The sequence below is a fragment of the Cryptomeria japonica genome, chromosome 11, assembly GCF_030272615.1.
Source record: "Cryptomeria japonica chromosome 11, Sugi_1.0, whole genome shotgun sequence".
NCBI classification, from domain to species: domain Eukaryota; kingdom Viridiplantae; phylum Streptophyta; class Pinopsida; order Cupressales; family Cupressaceae; genus Cryptomeria; species Cryptomeria japonica.
Window position 1 is genome coordinate 226,622,277 of NC_081415.1, and position 22,792 is coordinate 226,645,068.

Sequence of the window (22,792 nt, forward strand, 5' to 3'; positions counted from 1 at the left end):
TGAGTTGACCACTCCAAAGACTTTACCCAAGGAAATTTTAGAACCACATTCAAATGTTTGAAAAATCTATAGTTGAACAACTCCCTCCAAGAGACAAGTCAAAAATCAAGACATAAATCAACACATGTGTCAAGTGACACAACAAAATACATTACAAAATTACACATGAAATTTGTCTCTTGTTGGATTTACACAAATTAATAAATTTAATTTAACACACACGCAACATTTACTTTCACAAATAAAATATGATACATATGGGGTGGTGTCTCTCTAAATAGACAACCCTTGGCTTTACGAACGTACATAGGTCTAGGTTTGGTTCTCCATAATGTTTCCATGGTCACATGGATAATTTTCCTACACTTCTCAATTACACATTAGTAATTCCAAATAACCTCATATAATATTAAACACCTAAATAAGAATACACATCAAATACTCTGCTTACAATTTACATTTAAACAAATTGATATATCTTATATCCAAATAAATCCACATAAGCAATTATCATAATCCTCATAATTTTGATCCATACATAAGATATGCATCCTATTTCTATCATCATAGTAAAGTCCTGCAGATCCAATAATGACATACATCATCTCAAAGTTATCCTATTTTAGAATCATATAAAGTTATGTATCTATTACACATCAAAATGTACACCTCAAGGTGAAATGATTCCGTAACCTGGTTCAATTACTTTTCTCACCAATCTATCCGTCTAACATAGCCCATCTTATTGAATTATAGAATTTGTTAGTAAGGTCAACCATGGTCAACTGAGTTAACCGAAGCTTAATCGGGGAGGAGCTCTACACAAGTATAGCCATGGGAAATCTCTGAAAGGTAGACCTGTACCGTGCCCTCCTCAATGAATCTCTCAAACTTTTCCATAGAGATTTGTATGACCAAAGTAACCTGCATGCCAACATTGTGAAAAATGACTCTCTTGAGACTCTGTAAGCACCCTACCCCTATTCTAAAATTTAGCCTCATTGAAAAACTTCCAAAATAATCCAAAAAATTTCACAAGATAGGACAAACCAGAAATAATTAACATATTTTTTCATGCCCTTGATAAAACCATTAAGAACATCATAGAAAGATAAACTTTTATCAAAGTTAATACCAAACATGTTCCAAACCTCTCTGGCAAAAAGGCAATTGAAAAAAATATGATTTAACATTTTCAGTATTTTTGCAAATATCACAAATAGACTATTTTTTATGAATATCCTTAATAGGCAGTCTATGTAGAATAAAAATCCATTTAAAGCATTTAAGCTTAGGAGAGATAATAGAATGCCAATGAAAATTAAACACTTCCTGCCAATTAGCATTAGTACCCTATAAACTCCAAGAAAATTTTAAGTGAAGCATGAGATTGCCATTAGCTAGTATAGAATTATAAATGACTTTAGCAATGAGTTTGCACAGTGGTGACCCATTCACCCATGTGTATGAGAGAAACCTATCATCCCTCACCACACATGACCTGGATAGGTCTACACTGTTGCAAGCATTTTTAAGCATAACATATGTCCTCCAATTAGAGGGCGGGAATAGGAAGTTCTAAGAAAGATCACACCACGTGATTAGAGCCCCATTACAAATGATATCATTGAAGGTCTTAATGCCTTTAAGAGCCCAACTCCTATCTAAGTAGCCTTAGACAAGGGCCAACGGATTGTCTTTATGCATGAGGTTCTGCCAGATAGATTTTTTCACCACATATAATATTATCTTGGCCATGAATCCCACTATTAGAAACCAAGTGTCTAACATACTCCCAGACCTTCCAAATAGACTCTAAGACAGAGGACCCAAAAGGGGAGACATGAAATCTACAAGCAACCAAGTCAACAAAGGGGAGCAATTTCCAAGATTTAGCCTGCTTGGGATTAGAGAGATTGATGTTGTTTCTAACTAGAATCTTACAAGTCTCTTCACCTTCTAGAGCCCGAAAAATCCATTTAGCAACAAGTGCAATACCCTGAAGATTCAAATCCTTCAACCCAAAACCACCCATATTCTTTCCAAGACAACACCACTCCCATCTAACTAAATACCATTTTTGTTGCCTTTACCATCTAACCAGAGAAAGATTTTGATGGTCTTCTGAATCTCATTAACTTGATAATTGCTAAACATCCACACAAAGGAGTAATACAAGCTATAGGAGGAAAGAATTTTCTAACATACTTGAAATCTACCTACCAAGGAAAGGTAGAAATTGTTCCATTTATTTAGTTTGTGGAGAAGAGAAGCAAAGTTCTTCTCTTCTAGCTCAAGGAAGAAAGTTGTATCATCTTAAAACTATACATTCACCAAGTCCATGTTGTTCAACAGAGTAATTCCTTTCACCTTGGGGGAGAGAGAAGAGTCCCTTAATAAATAAAATATGGAATCAGAGGCAATTACAAAGAGGGTCAAGGCTAGGGGACAACCTTGCTTGATGGATCTACTAAATGATATAGCTAGTGAAAGCGACCCATTAATTTCCACTTGGGCCAAAGCATCCCTAAGCAAGACAAATACTATGTGGCAGAAGTCTTTGGGAAATCCAAATGCTTCAGGCATCATAATCAGAAAACCCCACTCCACCCTTTCATATGCTTTTTCGAAGTCAATTAAGAACATAGCAACATGTTGTTTGATGTCTTGGGTCTAATGCATTGCCTCCCAACTGGTAATCATATTTTCAAGAATATACCTACTTTTGATGAATCTTGTTTGAGTGTTGTTGACAATAAGTGGGAGGAGACTTTCCAGTCTAAGGGCTAACATCTTAGCAAGAATCTTGTAAGATACATTGAGTAGAGTAATTGGTCTCCAGTTTTTGATGAGGTATTTATCCCCATCTTTAGGTATTAATTTCATACCTCCTTTGTTGATCTAAGGATCCAAAGTACCAGAGTTAATGGCTTCATTGTATAATTGGAGTAAATCCTCCACAATCTACTCAATGTTGGACTTATAGAATTCAATAGGAGGCCCATCTGACCCGGGGGATTTGTCATTGCTCGTGCTATTAATTTCTCTTTTAATCTCCTCAAGGGTGAAAGGTTTACTAAGTACAACAACATCGACATTAGATTATTTTCTAGGAATAAGAGCTCTACACTTTTCAAGGGAATCTATGTTGAGTGAGAAGTCACATTCTAAGGTGAAGAGTTTCACATAATAGAGGAGAAATGCCTTCTTGATATCTTAGTCAGCTTCTTATCTTCACCCCAAATTCTATCTATTCTCTCCTTGAACTCCTTGTATCTGAGCACATTGAAAAATAATTTGGAGCCTTTATCACCAAATTGCAACCAGTTAATCCTAGTTCGGACCTTGGCGCCTTGAAATTTCTTATGCTTGAAGTTAATGAGCTTATCACAGGTATGGGAGATTGCAAGGGAGAGATCAACATTATGAGGATCATCCTAAACTAGAGCCTCCTAGATAAGGAGTTGATCTGTGAGTTCTCTTTCAGCTTTTCTACCATCTTTGGCAAATTTAGTGTCCACAGTTTGACAAAGGCTTTTCCAAATATCAACATTTTGGTTCCATCTCTTAATAGCCGAAGCACTCTGAAGGTTCCATTTATTAAGTTGCCTAATGATAAATAGAGCATCCCCAACCTCTTGGTTCTACAGGAGCTTGATGTTGAGATTGAAAAAATCAGGCCTCAGGTTGTGACAAGACAAGGGAGAATTAACAAAAATGTAGGTCAAAATAGGGCCAGTGATCATAAAGAGTAAAAGGAATTACTCTAATGGTTCTCCCATCTAGATCTCGATCAAAGGAACAGGCAGAGGAGTTAGCATAGAACCAATCTAATCTCGAGTAGATTTTTTTTAACCCTTGTTGAGCATTGCACCAAGTGTTATAGTCCTTTTTCTTCCTTGTCAAAGGATCAAAGAGATGCAGTTTGGCTTTTATTTTATCCCAAAACAATTTCTCTCCACTCTTCCATTCCAACAACAGACCTCCACTTTTATCTTCTGGGCTCTCAATCATGTTGAAATCCTTGCCTAGTATCCAAGGGATGTTTGGGAGGTAGGTCATCCACTTCCAGAGATTAATCATATCCCTGTACTCATTAGGGGCATAGACAGAGAAAGTACACACCTTAGAATCTTCCATACCAAGGATAACCCAGGAAAGCCTGTTACAGGGAGAACATCCACTATCTACAATCTTGGATTCCCATTTCCTACTTACTAACATAATAGTGCCACCTCACTCCCTATCATGGTTAGTGGTGAATTGCAAGGCATTTTTCCAAACAAATTGGAGATTGACCTCAAGCATGAACTTGGTGTCTTTTACTTCTTGCAAGAGGAGGATGTTCAGATTCTTATGTTGATTTAAAAAATTTCTTATTATAAGCTTTCTATCATGGGATTCTAGACCCCTTATATTCCAAGAAATGAGGCTCAGATTCATGGCAAAGATTAGGAGGGAGAATCCTTGGAAGTCTAAAAACTGCTAATACACTTAGGAAGCTCACTTTTACTATCCATCTTTTTGGGATTGGGGGAAACCTTCTTACTTCCCAGGGGTCTTCCCCTTTTCCTTTTGACTTTAGTGAAGGGGCCCCCTCTCCATCGGTAGTCAAAACATCTCCATCCCCATGGACAAGGGACTCGGGAAAATGTTGTTGATCTGAGGGCTCCCCAGAGTTGGCAAGACCACTAGCTATAGAAAACCCATCCCCATCAAAGTCCTCAAATAAAGGGTTAGTTTTGGTAAGGTCATACTTGGATTCAAGTTGATCCTAAGGGATGCTAAAGGCCCAATTGCTAACAGTGGGTGTTGCCTTAACAACCTTGATGCTGGCAACATCAATATCACAAATTATGGGGTGAGAATTAATAACCGGGGCTGCATTTCCATTATCAATAGTCACAATATCATTATGAGATTTTGGGCTTCCCGAGAATTCATTAGAACCATAAGAAAAAAAATTAGGATTTAATTCATCAGTTATATTTTTATAATATTCATCCATTATATCACCAGTAGAATTTATGTTTTCATAAATTGGAACCCTAGATTTAACAAGAGAGCTTTTAACTATTGAAGAGTCGTCCATAAGAGACTGATCGAGAGGATTGGCAACATGACCATGGGTGGCTGTATTTCAAATTTTTCCAAGAGCAACCTGTTGGGCGTTCTTCTTTTAATTCTTACCAGCCTTCAAGTGAGGATGAGCTAGGTCATCCCAACTATCTCTAGCTTGAGAGAAAAATATCAATAGTCGAGTGTGGGGGAGGGTTGGCAATAAACTCCCCAAAAGTCGTGGAATCGTCAAAAGAGGTCAGGAAAGAAGAGGACCTATTCATTGCCCTCAAAACAGAATCCTTAAGATTGTTAAAATTCTCAATACTAGGGTCACGAGAATCCCTAGAATGTCTAGGAATCTCTCCCTTGACACCTTCATTTAGAGGCGCCTTAGGTGATGAATTTTACCTACGACTACCAATCGGGCAGTTTCTTCTAAGATGCCCTTCATTCCTACAAAGAAAGCAGACATTGATTCCTCCTCAAATCTCAACATAATAGAGAATAGGGTTGTCATTTTCAAAGATCTCAATAAAGTTGCGAATGTCTTTTCCAAGGTCGATGGCAACAAGAATCTGAGCATCAAGGTGAGGGATTAGAGAGTTGGAATTATCCACTCTAATAACTCTACCCACTGGTTCAAGAATCTTTGGGATAAATTTCCAAAATAGAGAGGGGAGATTTTTAATGATCAACCATCTAGGGCATGAGAGGGCAAGGATTTCGTCATTAATCGCCTTTGAAGACCATTTAATTGACCTGAATGTGCATTTACCTATTGACCAAAATTGCTTTCTAATTACATGCTCTTGAGATTTAGAGTCTCTAAAAAAAATAACAAATAAGCCCTTTTGAATTAAATGATAAAAGGAGAAATGTAACCCTAGTCTTTTAATCCAGACATTTTCAAGCCATTCATCCATATATTTGTGGGCTGGACAACTAGAGGTATCCGTGACCGCCAAAAAAATTGCAATATATTTCAGTCTATATTTCACATTGCTTATCTCATTAACCATATCAAAATTAGGGGTAACAGAGAGTGCAAATTCGGAGGGGGTAGGGGGCTTACCTGCTCCTCCTTCGACCCTATCTTTCCTTGCAACCGAATCCAAAACCCTAGCTTCAAACTAGGCTGAATTCATAATTGGAAGAGAGTCGAAATAATGGAGAGCCAACTTAAACAATTTAGTAGGAGTCATGCCCTTGGCAGAAGGGCTGCCATTCGGCTTGCTCGTCATCAAAGAGCAAGCGTCCGAAGAGAACCACAACCAAACCACACACGCTCGAGGCCAAAAACTGTGGCAACCAAAGAAAAAGGAACTAAATGCAGAAGAAGAGAACGCATGGAAGAGTACTTACCTACGTGGAGGAGGTCAAACGCACTCCTCCACGTCCAAAGGATGAGGAACCCCTCCACATGACCAGCCCTCGCCACATCTTTTTTCAAAAAATAGTGATATGTAAATATAATTCTCTTTTTCGAAATCATATCTCTATCACTTTCGATACAAAATCCATAATTGTTTATGCTAAATAAGATTTTTTGAACATTAGCTTTGGTTCATTAACTTGTGTTGATCAACATTTTATGATTGAGGGAAAATGTGATCCTTCCAACATTTTGTCATGGTATAAAAGGAAATTATTAGATTTCAAAGAATTACACACAAAAAAATATGTTATTTGATAATCTTCGTCCAAAACACTCAATATAAACCATTTATATAGGAAGACGTCTTCCTCAAATTACTCCATACAATTCTACCTAACACTAGAATTAACAATTCTTTTAAAAATAACTCACAACCATTACATCTGTGTGCGGGAAAATGCCTTTGCTCTAAAATCACTGAGCAAAGTGAGTTAGGGATGACAATCATGAGAATGAGGGATGCTTTTGATCAATCTTAGTATGAATGCATCCTAACTATGCATGATTTTAGATATGAACTAAACTAGTGATGATAAGATGAAAAGGTTAGTAAAATACTATCCTAACATGATATACTAGTTTATATGATTAACTAAGATAATGGAAATGCTTCTAAAAATGATTATTAGATTATATTTATATTCCAAAGAGAGACTAAATGCTTTGTTAAAAATGAGTATAAGTGTGATGCTAAAGACTTGGAGATATGAAAACGGAGGAATGAGGGCTCTATTTATAGGAAAAACAGGGCAATGGATGGTCAAGATTGGCTGAGCTTATCAAGGGTCAAGATTGAAAGTTATCAATCTATGTTTACAATTCTGACCAATGAAATGGTGACAATTGTCAACATAAGACTGCTTGAGAGGAGATGTAAGAAGCATTAAATGCTTGAGAAGACCTCATGGTTACCTTAGAAGGTAAGGGTTAAGGTTAGGTTAAGATTACCCATTGGATAAAGCTTTTACCCAAAGGATAAACTCTTGTACAAGGGTTAAAGGGATAACCATGGTCAAAGCAATGAATGCTTTATGAGACCCTATGACTAGATGAGGGTTGAGTTAGGCAAAAAGTCTCTAATCGTGCCACAAAGGGTTAGTTAACCATTAATGGTTCGGAAGACTTTGGGGACAAATTTGTAAGAGTCCTTCCAAATTTGAGGGTTTTCAACAAGTTAGCTTGTTGAAGGCATAAAGGCTTTAATGCTTTTGGAAGACTTTACTCCAATTTTGAGAAGCGACATCCTAAAATTTAAGAAAAGGGGATAATTGAAAGATTTAGGCTAATTGATTAGGATTAGATGGGTTCTAGAAGAATTTAGAAGAGGTTTTAAAGAGGCAAGTGAGAGATGTAGGAAAATGGAAGTGGGTGGGAGATAATAGAATTAATTAAAATAAATTGCTTTATTTCAATTGCGGTTGCAAGTGGAGGATTTAAATAAATTAGATTTATTTATTTGGAGTGAACAATTTAATTTTAAATGTAAATTTAATTAAAAGTAGAGAGAAGGGATTTAATTCAATAAAATAATTTATTTAATTAAATTATGTGAAAGGCTTAAGTGAATTTAAATAGATCAATTGAATAATTTATTTAATAAAATAGAGGAATGAGAATAAAATGAACATTAAATATTCATTTAAGAATGTGATCATTTTTATACGTCTACAACATCAAAATTCACACTAACAATATGTTTCCTAACATTCCCTCCTTTATCATGAATATGGTAAAAACTCACACTTTCCACTATGGTAAACCCACCTCTTGTGGCTCATGATCTTGATTCAAATGAAAGGCACCTCTCACCAATTGTTCATGATTTTTACATAGGTTTACCAAAAACCTAGACACAAATAGTAACACATTCATCTATTCACATCATATGATTTTCTAGACTACCACTAACCATTTCAGGATCCATGATTTGCATTATACTAGTGCTTTTGTTAACTACAATATTCTACACTAGGAGATGACATGTGATAAACCAACCCGCATAGGACTAGAGAAAATCACTATTGTTGATCATGCCACTCAATCTCCAACAACATATGAAATTGTCACTTCCAATGGATATAGAATAATGGTGTTATATTTCCCCATAATGTAAAATTTCTAATTATTAGAAACATAGAAAATAGAATCACACAAAAAAAATCCACCAAAGCTACTAAGTGGCCTCATCTTTGGTGATTGAAGAGAAAACATCGAGTGTCCTCCTTCCTCCATTTCCTCTTATCTATAAGTTCAAATTTATTTAAGACACATATTGTTCATCACTAGATCATGATAGCTCTTCATCATTGAAATAGTCTTTCCAATATATTAGCTCCAAAAATGCAATTTTGACATGGATAGGTATTCACTCGCTAATGTTTAGAGGAATAATTTTGTTGTGATAATATATTGGATTTCAGAACATTTCCCACAAATAGAATATATTTTTATGTTCTCCATCCAAACCAGTCAATACAAACAATTTATATAAGAGGATGTCTTACTCAAGTTTCTACATACAATTCTACTTAGCTCTAGAATCTATTGCAAGGTGTGCACCCTTGGTCTCCTTGTGTTGTGTAGTGCGATGCTCTGGTTTGTGACATGGATTAACCACCTCCTATGGATTCTATAAGTCTAGTGGTTGTATCGGGCATTAACAAGTCAATCTTTTAGTGCAATGACAACCATACTTCTAACAAGTGGTATCAAAGTCTGGGTCATAGGGTAAGTGCAAGAAGTTGTGTTCACTTAATGTGGAAGTTTTACACTTACAAAAAAAGTGGAAATCAGGTGGAGCACATAGGAGACGAAACAAGATCCCGATTAGCCACGTGATCCCAAGCAAAAAATGTAACAGGATCCCATGAGCTTTGGGATCCTGAGCCTAAACCCCAAAACAAGATCCTATTCTAAAATGAAACGAGGTCCTATTTCATTTTAGAATGGGATCTAGTTTCAAAAAACATTTTTTTAAAAAAAAACGTTATCTAGTTCATTTTTTCTAACCAGAATCCTGGTTCGAGCATCTAGCCAGTCATCACCAAGCCTTCCAAGTACATCGTCTACTATTTTTTTCAATAAATTTTAGTTTTTAGTATAGGTTTTTTAGTTTGCCATAGTTTAAATTAAATTTTTAGTTTAAACAATTGTTTTTTAGTTTAAAAATTAATATTTTAATTGATTGTGAAAATGATTTTTTTTGAATTAATTAGATTAGTTTTGTTTTTTTAAATTTTTTTTTTTTCCAAAAGTGGCAAGCCACTGATATATATATATAAGAAAACTGATTCAAGAGCTCAATAGGGAAAGAACCAGGAAGAAAACCCTATATCCTTGCTCAGATACATTGAAGAAGAAAGATCGAGGCTATGAGAAGAAGCCACCCGATTCGGAGAGATAAATAGGGATTGCCCATAGAATGAGTCTCTAAGGGGCCAAAAAGAGAGTAACCGGTTGGGATGAGACCGAAGGAAACCAAAAATGACCAAATCCCTTAATCGGTTACCGTGGAGACTGAGGAGGGTGAATTTGATTGTCTGAGCACTGATGAGCTGTGCTAACCGGTTTCCCATTAGGTTGTATCAGTGCTTTGATACTAGTATGATGTCCTTATGACAGGTTCATAAAAAGAAAAGCCTCCAACACCAGTGCTAGTCGGCAAGCAAAAAAGATGACTCCTCTACCGATTCGGTTGCCATTAGATTTTCCATCCGTAAAAAAAGAGCATATTCTGGGTAGTAAAAAAGAAAATGAGAATAACTTTACTCGTTCATGGTGGTGTCTTCCTAGGGCTGAATTGCAAGGGCATCGAAAGCAGGCAGAAAGGAAGTAGTCCATCCCATGACTTCATCTTGTGCCGGTATGTTGAGGTCTGGGACCCTATCTATAGTCCGAACCCTTTCCATGGGTTGCGATATTTGCAAATAGGGGTCAACATTTTCTATTTCTAGGATTTCCATTAGAGCCCCAACTTTAATTTTGACTCTGTGAACAATGTGGTCATCTAATTGTTTGTCAAATTGATGCAAGCCATTCTTTACATGATGAAAATTTTGTCATTCCAGGGCATGCTTTATTCGATCATAGAGTACCATGTAAGCATGGCTAGATTGAATAAAATGATGTGGAAAGAGGCCCCCAAGGAGAGCCGACCCCTGCCATAGATTATATTTTTCCAAGGCTTCATGGAACAGGGCCAGGGGAAGCACATCTTGTCTTACCAACTTGAAGAATACTAAATCTAGCAGAGGAATAGATTGCAAGAGATCCAGAGCATTTGACAGAAAGGAACTAAGAAGTTGATGAGGATACAGAATCCTTTTGGCTTGTGGGAATAACATCTCCTCCCTGATGAAATCTTTGATAGCTCTTCTCAATTGTGGATTGTGTAATAGAAAAAGTTGGTTGAGGTCCCTGTCATTGATGTGTCCATGAAAAGCAACCGAAGGTTCTGGAATTTGCACTGAAATTTGATCATTCCATGGCATATACTCCCAGTGAATTTGCCTGCATCCTCCGCAAGAACCGTTTCCATATTGTAGAGCACTGTGATACTTCAAAAATTTTGAATTTTCAAAAATTTCGGCTGAGAACTGTGTGTGTAAGAGTAGGCTGGTTCCATTTATAAGTAAAAAATACCATCTCAAAGTGCAATAAATGATCAGATTTTAGGATCATGTTTGTGATCCTTGCATTAATTTTGTGGCCATAATAAAGTTGAGGGGATTTGTGAGAGGCCTAAGTCTATTTTACCTCATGTGAAGTGACATATTGAGAATCCTTGGGTACTTCGCACTATAGTTCCATACATACCATCTACAAAATGTATTTAAAAGTATAAATGCAAGTGTCATGTCAGCCTTCTTGTTCACCGACACCGGTTATGTGCTTGCATGTGAGTATTTAATAGGAAGTAGCTTGTGGTAGGAGTATTGTACTTTCCTTTTGTACTAATTCAAGCAATTTGGGAAAAGAAGAAAGTTTAGAAGGAATTGCATTCGACTCCACAAAAATGCCATCGCAACCCATGTTTGCTAACAAGTCAGCAACAAAGTTTCCCTCTCTTAGTGTGTGACTGACAGAGTAGTCCAAAAAAGTGTCAAGAAGATCCAAGGTATGCTTCAGAACATTAGATAGCTGCCAAGTCTTAGATCTTTTTGAGGTAATTGAGTTGATAATGACTAAAGAATCCCCTTCTATGTGTATATTGGCAAGGCCACACTTCCTTGCTAGCACCAAACGGGTTAGTAAATCATTTGCTTCCGCCATGTTATTCGTACTCGGAGGGATGGGTGAGGCTTGAAAAGCTCGTATTTTGCCAAAATGATCTAGTATGCAAACTCCAATTCCTGATTTCCTTGGATTTACCACGAGAAGAGCCGTCAAAGTTGATCTTAAAAAAATTTGGAGCTGGGGGTGTCCATTTTACGAATGACCTATCTTTCACATGGACTGAAGACCAGTTCGGGGGAATCCCTATTGGTAAAATAATACCGTACCAGGATTTTGCAATTACCTTATCCCACCGGGTAAATGACTGGATGTCCTTGGAACTTGTAAGAGAAGAGTTTATGATTTCTGCAATCAAATTTTCCAATTTGACCAAAACTTGATCTAAGGAAGAGGATGTCTTTCTAGAAATTCTTTTGTTCCTCTCCCACCAGATTGCCCAAATAATGTGAGCAGGAGCACATTTCCAAATACCTGGGAAGGTTGATGTAGAGAATAAAAGAGGCCAGGAGTTAAACATATCCCATAGTGATTTTGAAAAGGGCAGCATGAGTTGGAGTTTATTCATGATGAAGGACCAACATTGGGAGACAAAAGAGCAGTGTAAAAATAAATGATCAACTAAGTCTTCCTCTAAGTCACAAAATACACAATTTAAAGTTTGTGTAATGCCTAGTTTTACTAATCTATCTGTTGTTAAGATTCTTTTGTTCAATGTTAGCCACGCAAAACAACCTGCTTTTGGTAAGACAATGCCATTCCAACAGAAGGAGTATGCCCGACTGCTTGCCTTACTATTGCCACCCTGTTGCAAGGCATTGTAACCTTCTTTGATTGAATATTTCCCTAATTTTGAAGATGCCCAAAATAACACATCATCTCTGTTAGACATGATAATTGTTCTATTCAATAAAATGTTGGCCAATGAGGAAGCTTGTTGGGGGGGTATTGGGAGAAGAGAAGGATCTTTCCAGATTATTTTTCCTAAAAATATTTCTACAGTAGACACATAGTCACTCAATTTTATACCCCAATGGGCTATAGTTGTATCCATAATGTCTGCCATGTTATCCAATTGAGAAATAGGAGGATGCCCACACCATGAATCTGTCCAGAAGTTAGCACTGAGCCCATTGTTGATTTCCCATGAAACATACTTGGATATTAGATTCCTTGAATCCATCATGAAGTTCCAAATAGCACATCCCTTTGGAGGGTCTAAAAGTGTCAATACTCTTGACGGTTGAGTGTTGTCCAAATATTTAGCTTGCATAATCTAGCACCATTTGGAGACCGGGTTAGTGTACATTTTCCATATCGATTTCCCTCCAAAGGCCTTGTTGTAGTGCTTCAAATTGTGAAGTCCCACTCCCCCTTGGGAATTTTGGCATGAAATATTTTCCAGAGAGGTTAAGGGGATTTTTCTTTCATTTGTCATATTATTGTTCCATAGAAAATCTCTAACAAGTTTCTGCAGTTGTTGGATGACGGATGAGGGAGCCTTGAGGACAGACATGTAATAGTTCTGTATTGTTGTTAGCACTGACTTGATAAGAAGGATTCTACCTAATAGTGAAAGCCACCTTAATTTCCAAGTTGAGATGTGTGCTTGAATTCTACCAATGACAGCAGACCAATAGGACAGTTTGTTTGATCCCATAGAAAAGGGGATGCCAAGGTAGGAGGATGGCAATTGGTCCATTGAGAATCCCAATGTCTTGCATATTCTTAGTGATAAGATTGAAGGTGTGTTGAAAATGAAGATCTTATACTACCCAAAGCAGAAGAATAGATATCTAGTGTTTTCTGGATGAGCTTGGCTTCTTTTAGAGAAGACTTACTGAATAACAATGTGTCATTAGCGAAGAGAGAATGAGTTATTGTTATTGAAGTACCTAGGAGGGTGACCCCAAGCCAAAGCCCTTTTGAGGATTGAAAATTGATGTATCTTCTTAAAGCATCTGCCATGAGAATGAAGAGAAAGGGTGATAGAGGGTCACCTTGTCTTATCCCCTGTGTACCCTGAAAAAACCCTGAAGGATGACCATTTGTTAGAATAGAAAAATGTGCACCTGAGATACAATTTTGGATCCATTTGCACCATTTGTCTAAGAAACCGAATTTTGATAATACTTTAAAGAGGAACTCCCACTTGACCCAGTCGTATGCTTTCATCATATCAAGTTTGATAACAAAATTTTCTTGTTGGCTCTCATGGACAAAGTGTAAAACCTCATGTGCTACTAGGGCTCCTTCCATAGTCTCCCTACCTAAGACAAAACCCCCTTGTTCTTGTGAGATGATCCTTGGAATGAGGAAGTGTATTCTAAGGCAAATGGCCTTAGTTACAATCTTATATATTGTGTTACAAAGAGAAATGGGTCTAAACTCTGCGAATGAAGAAGGGGAAGGGGTTTTTGGGATAAGAACAATATTTATTGCATTAAAACCTTTCAGCATAGCTCCCCTTTTCTTGGATTCTTCCAATACCTCTAAGAGGTCAAAATCAATCACATCCCAACACTTTTGAAAGAGGAGGGCAGGGAACCCATCCGAACCTAGGGCTTTCTCTGGGGAAAAGGAAAATACCACTTTGTGGACTTCCTCCAAAGTGAAGGGGGCCAGAAGGGCTCTGTTATCCTGGTCAGAAATTAGAGGTGGGATAGATTGTAGTAGAAGCTTAGCATTGTCCTTCCAAGAAGTATCTGAATTAGAATGTGGTGGGGCTAGGATATTCTTAAAAAACTTTACACCTTGATCTTGGATATCTGCTAAATTTTTAATTAGTTCCCCTAAGTCCTCATGCTTGATTGAGAATATAAAGTTAGATGCTTTCCTTTGTTTTGTGGAGGCATGAAAGAATTTTGTGTTTTTATCTTCCTGTTGCAGCCAGGGCTCTCTTGATTTTTGTCTCCAATACTCTTCTTCTCTCTTACAGACATCTTCCTATTAACTTTGAAGGCTCTTTTGTGTAGAGTGTAGGAGTTGATCCAAACCCTTGGAAATCATGTTTTGGTTAACTTCTTCCATTTGTTGAGAAATGATTTATTTTTTAGCAAAAACATTCTTAAAAATCTTTTTGTTCCATTCCTTAGCTTGGATCTTAATAAATTGGAGTTTCTTTAAAAATTGGAACATCTTCGTTCCTCTACATGTAGGGGCAGATACCCACCATTGTCTTAATAAAGCCTAAAAATGTGGGTGTCTAAACCACATGCGCTCAAACTTGAAGGAGGAGCCATAAACTGACATGGGGTTCTTTTTTGCCATTCTAGGATAATTTGGACTGGGAAGTGATCTGATTCAGAAATGGGGAGAATGTCTGAATGATAACTGACCTAATTGAGGTGCCATTCTAGAGGAATGAAAAACCTGTCGAGTCTCTCTGCAATCTGAAGGAAGCCTAATCTCCTATTAGTCCAAGTAAAGAGACCATTACTGGGTATCACATCCAATAAGTTGTTTTAAATGGTTAAGCTAAGAAAATCCTGCAAAGATCATGGGGGTGGGCAGATTCCTCCTTGCTTTTCCTTATGAGACAAGATTGCATTAAAGTCTCCTCCAATGATGAAGTTTTGTGCTTCCTCTTGTTGGAGTAAAAGAGTCAGCTTGTCCCATAGGCCTTTCTTTTCCAGAGTGGGGATGGGGCCATAAATATTAAATACCATAAAGGTCATGTCATAGCATACTGCTTTCAACATTTTCAAGTTAAGATCTTGATCTAATAAGTGAACTTGGACTTTTTTAGGATTCCATAATGTAAACAATCCACCCGAGGCCCCAACACCTTGCATGTGGGGCGATCCAAATTGTGTCCATTTAGCCACTATTTTGTGATACATTTCCTATGATAGCTTTGTTTCTTGGACTAAAAAAATGTCCGCCTTTGAAGAATCAAGGTGAGATTTGATTCTCCCTCTTTTGTCGGGGGCATTTATGCCTGACATTCCAGGAAATCATTTTCATTGTGATGAGGGAGTGCCTTTTGCACTCCTTGTAATTATTTTTGATACTTTAAATTTTTTGTCTAAGGTACTATGCACTCCTGCCTCTATTTCTTCTTCAATTTTCATAGAGTTTGGTTTTCTACCTCTCTTTTTTGGGTTGGTGAAGCCATCTGATTTCAAACTGGGGCTCTGTTCAACCGATAAGGATTGTGCATAGTCAAAAGTATTTTATTATTTTCCCTCTCCATCTTGTGAAGGGGTTTCCACTCCTTCATGACTAATTTCTGAGGGCAGTTCCCCTTTATCTGAGATGTCAAGGGATGAAACACCACACCTTGTTTCTCGTAAGGGACACATTACATTTATCATACTAACACCTTCCTCTTTTGCAATTTCCTCAATCATAGTGGCAGCTAGAGTGGATAGGATATTGTCTTCTATTTTCTAGATATGACCCTCCTTACATGGGACAACTATCCCTCAAACTGATAAGCTCTACATTAAATTATGGATATCGATCGAGGATTTATTGAACATTAGGTCCCAAACTATAGCTTCTCTGTCATCATAGGTTTTGTCACATAATTGGAGAACTGGTGTGGACATGTAGGCAGATTTATAGCTATAAAGGATCTAGTTATACGTAATAAAAAAAAGGGTCAGCTGATTAATCCATTGAACATAGGATGGTTCAAAGGCATTCTGAGGTTCAGGGGGATCATTACATGATTGTACATGATCGAAAGACAAAACTACCTCATGCTGGCGGGCAAGACACAGAAGAGGATCTGAGCAATGATTTTTACAGACTGAAAGCTCTGGGCGCTCATGACCACTACACAAATTCGTGAAGTGGCCTAATTGTTTCTGATATTTACAGATGACCTCACCATTATCCAATGCGATGTCTTGATGCCACAAACCCCATTTTGATGAAATAGTTAAATGCTTTGGTAGGGTCTTTTTTGATGTAAGGAGAAGACAAACCCTAACATCTCTCTGGATTATTTCAAAGGGTATAAGATCGTGAGTGACAAAGATGCCTAGTTGATTAGCCATGGTCTCCACAATATCTAGGTCTCTGTATTCCAAAGGCAAACCTAGAAACGAGATCCAGTAGGGATAGAATCTGCAAAGATTAGCATCTGGTTTAAAGTTTGGAATCCAAGATAAGGTAAAAAGACCATCCCCTTGACAAAACCAGCCTTTGTTTTTGTGTACTACATCTCAATCTTCTGCTGAAGAAAATAGGGCTATAAAAAATTCTAGTGACTGCCAATGAAGAAAATATCATGAAGACTCGACTAGTGACTATTTGCCCATGAAAGCAGAGATTGAAGCAGGATTGAAGAACTAAACTTACCGATGAGAGCCAATTTTCAAAGGAAAGAGACCAACTAGGAGATAACATGGTCTGGAAAGGATATCTTGACAGTGGAGGTGTCCTCAACCAGAGCTCGAGCAAAAGAGGAGTCTGTCTCATTAATCTTTGCCAGTTTTCTTTTCCACATAAAGGGTGTTGGTTTCGACTTTCCATGATCTCCTTATTGATCTGCTCCAGTTTTCCTATCAACAAAGCTAGCTTTGAGAGGGGGTTGGTGAGGGATGGAAGGGGATGTTTCACAGATGTCAAAAATCAGTTGTTTCTTTTGGAGTTTTGCTCAGAATGGATTCGGAAATGGAGGCTTTCTGACAAGATTTTGAAAACCTGAATGAATTTTGAATTTTTTTTCCCTCCCAAATGAATTTTGAATCTTTTTTTCCCACCCGAATGAAGGTGGACAGTGGCCTAGGTGTCCCCTGAGTATCGTGCATGCCCCATGGTTGGGAGAAGTTCCCTAGATGCAGGTGCTGGAGTTTAAATGATTCTAAAGGTTACCAACTGCTTTATGGGGATGGGAGTGAAATAAGTGGGCTGGATGAGCAACAGGATTATTGAAAAAAGTGTCAGGGCTATCTGGTTGATCTTAAAGACATGCAAAATGATTTAACCATCAGTTTCCTAGGGGTAAATCTAAAACTGGTTTGATGTAAGGTTTGTCCCTGAAGACTTTGACAAAGGGGTTAATGTCAAATTTTGAATATTGGCCAGAACGAGGGACATCCTTTGATTGTCCTTGGTGAGCCTGATGGGGGACATTGAAACCTTGCCACCATCTGCTATTCTCTACAGCCCTACTTTGAGGCCTTGCCCCGCCCTACCATCATATACTGTCATCTTGCCGCCATCTTCCATTCCTTGGAACCCTCTTATGGACCCTAAGAGGATTCGGGCCTCCTCCCACCTTGTTTTGAAAACCTAAAAAATTCGAACCTCCGCCCATTGACTGTGATATTATAGATTATTAAAGATTCTTATTTTCTATTTTTTAAAATGTTAATCTAGGTTAAATTATTGATTAATCTATTTTTTTCATAAAATTCTTTTTTTTTTGTTAATTCAATGAAAATGAAAATGTTGAAAACCCAATTTACCAAAAGCAAAACAAAATAATATACCCCTTTTAAGACATAATAGATATAAGACCCCTTAAGAGGTCCTATTACATGTCATAAGACCCATTAAGACATGTAATAGGTCCTCTTAAGGGGTCCCATGAAATAATTTAGCACCTATTATGACCAAATAGGTGGACTAAATTTTGTCATAATAGGACCTATTATGACATAATTTAGTCCACCTATTAGGTCACAATAGGAGCTAAATGATTTCATGAGACCCCTTAAGAGGATGCATTACATGTCATAAGGGGTATATTATGGCATGTAATAGGTCTTCTTAACTTGGGGTCTCCTCTCTACCCCCTCCCTTTCCCAACCCCTCTCCCTCTCCCCTTCTCTCTCTCACTTTCCCATCCCCTTCTCTCCCTTGCTCAACCCCTTGAGCCCTTTCCCCTTCTAGAATCCTCTCTCCCCCATCCCTTGCCTAACCTCTCTCCCTTTCCCCTTCTCTCCCTCTCTATTTTTTGATACTTCCATCTCCTCCCTTCTTCCCCTTCCCCTAATTACTCTCTCTTTTTTTATACTTCCATCTCCTCTCTTTTTTTATACTTCCCATGTGCTAATGGGTCATATGGTGTTCTAACACACGTGTGGCCCCTTAGGACCCCATATGACCCCTTCGGACACTATATAAACACTTAGGACACAATGTATGACCCTTTTTAACATCCTAGTACTCGACATGACCCCTTATGGGACTATATGACCCATTAGGACAATATGATGTCCTAATGGGTCATATGGTGTCTTAAGGGGTCATATATGGTGTCATAAGGGGTAATGTATGGTCTTCTTTAACACATGTGTGGCCTCTTTGGACCGCATATGACCCCTAATAACACCATATGACCCCTTAGGATACCATATGACCCATCACGACACCATATAACCCCTTAGGACCATATGATGTCCATATGGTATCCTAAGGGGTCATATCTTGTTCACACTCGTGGCCCCTTAGGACCCCATATGACCCCTAATGACACCATATAACCTGTTAGCACACCATATGATCCCTTAGGACAATATGATACATCCTAATGGGCCATATGATATCCTAAGGGGTCATATGATGTTCTAACACATGTGTGGCCCCTTAGGACACCATATGACCCCTCAGAACACCATATGACCCCTTTTAACATCCTAGTACAACATTCAACACCTTATGACACCATATGACCCCTTAGGACAATATGATTTCCTAATGGGTCATATGGTGTACGAAGGGGTCATATGGTCTCGTAAAACATGTGTGGTCCCTTAGAACCCCATATGACCCTTAATAACACCATATGACCCCTTAGGACACCATATGGTCCCCCTCACGACACCATATGACCCTTTAGGACTATATCATGTCCATATGGTGTCATAAGGGATCATATGGTGTTATAACACATGCATGACCCCTTAGCAACCCATATGGCCACTAACGACACCATACATGACCCCTTAGGACACTATATGACCTGTTACAACAATATGATATCCTAATGGCCTATTGAATATGGTTTCCTAAGGGGACATATGGTCTTCTAACACATATGTGGCCCTTTAGGACCCCATATGAACGCTAACAAGACCATATGACCCCTTAGTACACCATATGACCCAAATGTTAAGACATGTCCTAACATTTGGGTCATATGGTGTACTAAGGGGTCATATGGTATTCTAAAACATGTGTGGCCCCTTAGTATCCCATATGACCCTTAATGACACCATATGACCCCTTAAGAAAATATGATGTCCTAATGGGTCATATGGTACATCCTAAGGGGTCATATAGTACATCCTAAGGGGTCCTAATGGGTCATATGGTACATCCTAAGGGGTCATATGACCTCTTAGGATATCGTACAACCCCTCAATACACCATATGAACACTTTTAACAACCTATTACACATGACACGACCCCTTAGTGACACCATATGATCCCTTGGGATAATATGTTGTCCTAATGGGTCATATGGTGTCATAAGGGGTCATGATAAGGTCTTCTAACACATGTGTGGCCCCTTAGGACCCCATATCAGCCCTAACGACACCATATGAGCCCTTAGGACACCATATGACCCCTCATGACACCATATGACTCCTAAGGAGCATATCATGTCTATATACAATGTCCTATGATGTTATATGATGTTCTAACACATGTTGTGTCACCCCTTAGGACCAAATATGACCTGTAATGACACCATGTGGTCATATGGTCTTCTAAAATAGGTGTGTCCCCTTAGGACCCCATATGACCCCTAATAACACCATATGACCCCTTACGACACCATATGACCCCTTAGGACAATATGATGTCCTAATAGATCATATGGTGTCCTAAGGGGTCACATGGTGTTCTAACACATTTGGCCCCTGAATCCATATGACCCCTAACGACACCATATGACCCCTAGCGACACCATATGACACCTAGCGACACCATATGGCCCCACAAGACACCATATGACCCCTTATAACATCCTAGTACATGACATGACCCCTTATGACACCATATGACCCCTTAGGGCAATATGGTGTCCTAAGGGGTCGTATGGTGTTGTAACACATGTGTGGGCCCTTAGGACCCCATATGACCCCTAATGACACTATATGACCGCTTAGGACACCATATGACCCTTTTTAACATCCTAGAACACCATGTGACCCCTTATAACACCATATGACCCCTTAGGATAGTATGATGTCCTAATGGGTCATATGGTGTCTTAAGGGGTCACATGGTGTTCTAACACATGTGTGACCCCTTAGGGCCCCATATGACCTCTAACGACACCATATGACCCCTTAGGGCACCATATGACCCTTTTTAACATGTTAGTACATGACATGATCCCTTATGACAATATGATGTGCTACTGGGTCATATGGTGTCCTAAAGGGTCACATGGTGTTCTAACACATGTGTGGCCCCTTGGGACCCCATATGACCCCTAACAACACCATTTGACTCCTTAAGATGCCATATGGCCCCTTAAAACACCATATGACACCATATGACCCCTTATGACACCACATGACCCCTTAGGACAATATGATGTCCTACTAGGTCATATGGTGTCTGAAGTGGTCACATGGTGTTCTAACACGTCTGGCCCCTTAGGACCCCGTATGACCCCTAATGACACCATATGACCCCTTAGGACACCATATACTATATCACCCCTTTTAACATCCTAGTATATGACATGACCCCTTATGACACCATATGACCCCTTAGGACGTCATATGGTATCCTAAAGGGTCATATGCTATTGTAACACATGTGTGGGCCCTTAGTACCCCATACGACCCCTAATGACACCATATGACCCTTTTTAACATCCTAGTACATGACATGATTGCTTACAAAACTATATGACCCCTAAGGAAACCATATGGCCACATGTCCTAATTATCCCCCTCCCCTTAAGCCACATGTGTCCTAATTAGGCCCATCCCTTTAAGCCACATGTGTCTTATTTAAATTTTCATCCCCTTAAGCCACATGTCCTAATTAGGCCCATCCCCTTAAGCCACATGTGTCCTATTTAAAGTTTCATCCCCTTAAGCCACATTTATTAATTAGGCCCATCCCTTTAAGCCACATTTACTAATTAGGCCCATCCCCTTAAGCCACATGTATCTTATTTAAAGTTTCATCCCCTTAAGCCACATGTCCTAATTAGGCCCATCCTGTTAAGCCACATGTCCTAATTATGTCCATCCCCTTAAGCCACATGTCCTAATTAGGCCCATCCCCTTAAGCCACATGTGTCCTATTTAAAGTTTCATCCCCTTAAACCACATGTCCTAATCGGCCCATCCCCTTAAGCCACATGTCCTAATTAGGCCCATCCCTTTAAGCCACATGTATATATATGCACGTGCTTGAAAATTTCAAAAAAAATGTGTACATGTGATCAAATGTTCAATAAATGTTATTGGATTCTTATGTGATCAAATGTTCTTTATTTCATATGTATTTTCTTGATCAAATTTGTCTCTATCTTATATGTTTGTATACATGCATGTGTTTTTATAATATTTATTCATTTGAAAAGTTAATTTTAATTTTTTTTAATTTGAATTTAAATGTGTGTGTGCGCACGCATATGTGTATGTGTGTGAATATACATATACATATACATATACATACATACATACATATATACATACATATATATATATGTGTGTGTGTGTGTGTGTGTGTGTGTGTGTATGTATATATGTATGTATGTATGTATATGTATATGTATACGTATATGTATATGTATATGTATATGTATGTATATATGTATTCATATCTATATATATATATGTATGTATGTATATATGTATGTATATGTATGTATATGTATGTATATATGTCTATATATGTCTATATATACGTGTCTATAAAATATGTATATATATGTATCTATATATATGTATATATTTATGTATATATTGTACATACATATATATAGATACATATACATATATATATACATATACATATACATATAAATATATACATATATATACCTATATACATATATACATATATATATATATGTATATACATGTCTATACATGTCTATAATATATATATATATATATATATATATATAT